Source organism: Herpailurus yagouaroundi, unplaced genomic scaffold, assembly GCF_014898765.1.
Source record: "Herpailurus yagouaroundi ecotype Mexico unplaced genomic scaffold, PumYag 29, whole genome shotgun sequence".
Lineage (NCBI taxonomy): Eukaryota > Metazoa > Chordata > Mammalia > Carnivora > Felidae > Herpailurus > Herpailurus yagouaroundi.
Window position 1 is genome coordinate 70,315,580 of NW_024412377.1, and position 1,806 is coordinate 70,317,385.

Below are 1,806 nucleotides of genomic sequence, written 5' to 3' on the forward strand. Positions count from 1 at the left end.
CAAGTGCCACTCTAAGCAGGGTGTTGGGTGGGCTATAAAGCTTCCTGTGTGTTGTGGTTAGGTTCCCTGGGGTCAGGGTTGGGGGAGGTGGGGCTGAAGGCTGTATTCAGAAAGGGAAAGGGCTTTGACTTAGTTTGCCTGGTAGGGCAGAATAAGAGAAACAGTCCCAAGACTGGAAAGGCTCTTTGTTTATAGTCTTGACTTAAGCCAACCCATGCCAAGAATGGTGCTTTGCTCTCCAGATGACCAGCTCTCCCGTTTATTCTTCCTGCTCAAGCATTGTTGGGTTAAGCAGCTTTCAGGTGTTCTGGCCAGGCTTTTTGGTCAGGTGAGGCCAGGAACTAGACTCAGAAGTGGGCTGGGCTATGAATTACCTCTCTTTCCTAGCAGATTCAGGAGGAGCAGCTTGAAAAAGGTTTCTAGGTGCTTCTGATCAGGCTTTCTGGCTGGGGGGAGGGGGGGGGCTGGGAGCTACACTGAGATGTGAGCCAGGCTATGAATTAACTCCCCTGCCTTTGAGAGCAGGGGAAACCTCCAAACCTGGTAAGGCTCTTTGTGGTCTTAAGTTGACCCACTCCTGCTGTACGTAGGCTGAATGGTGCCACTGGTTTTGCTCTGTGTATGATCAGCTCTCCTTGCTATGCTTTCTGGTATTGCTGGACTATGCAACTTCCAGGTGTTCTCAATCACATTTTCTGATAGAAAGAGGCCAGGGGTTATACTGGGAAGTGGGTGGGGCTATGAATTAGTTTTCCTGCCTGGGAAGGTGGGGAGGGCCATCTCCAGGAAGCCTCTCAAGTATTCCCAGTCAGGATTTCTGGTCTGGATGGACCAGGAGCTACACCCAGCAGGGGGTGGAACTGTGAATTAGCTCTCCTACCTGGGAGACTGTAGGTGTTCTGGCCAGGCATTCTGGTCAGGCACAGCTGGAAAGCTGCACTCAGCAAAAGGCCAAGACATCGCTCAGCAATCCCAAGCAGGGCAGATCATCCTCTTCATTTGAGGACCTGAATCAGGCAGACCGGTACCCTACAGAATTCCCTCATCAGACTGTGCTACCATCTTGGCTCTGAGGATGAACAAAGATGCTGGTTTGGGATTACTACTTGGGCACTGCAGGTAGGAACTGAGTCTGCTAAGATCAGAATGCTGGTTGTTGCAAGCCCCTCCTATCTTCTCCATCAAATTCCCAGTGGTCAAGATCTGCAAATTCCCCTGCAATCCCTGTGGGATGAGACTGGAGTTGGGAGCAGAGGTTTCCAAAAAAAAAAAAAAAAAAAAGAAAGAAAAAATATGACTGACAATGCTGGGGGGAGCTAGATGTCCACCCTCGGCTCTCTTTTCCTATTGGTTGAACCAGAGGTTCTGGGAGACCTCTCTGGATGGTACTGTGCTGGCCTGGGGGAGGGGCACTGAGGTCATATAACGAATGCTTTCCTTATATATCTAGTGCAGTCTGTCTTTGTCTCTGTGTTGCAGCCAGAACTTTAGCCTTGCTCTTCTAGGATTCTCTTAGTGATGTCTTGCCCATGAATAGTCGTTAGCTGTTGTTCTTGTGAGGAGGAGTGAAGTCAGAAACAATCTATGTCACCATATTGGTGACATCACTCCTTCCATGTAAAGTCTTTTTTTCACTCAGGATACCACATTTACAAAGAGGTTCTTTTGTGGTCTTTTGCTTCATTTCAATTGGGAACGTATCTAGAAGCAAATTTTCTGGGTCATATGATAGGTATGTGTTTAAATTTATAAGAAAAGGCCAAAATGTTTTCTATGCCATTTTGTATCCCTGCCAGCAACATATGA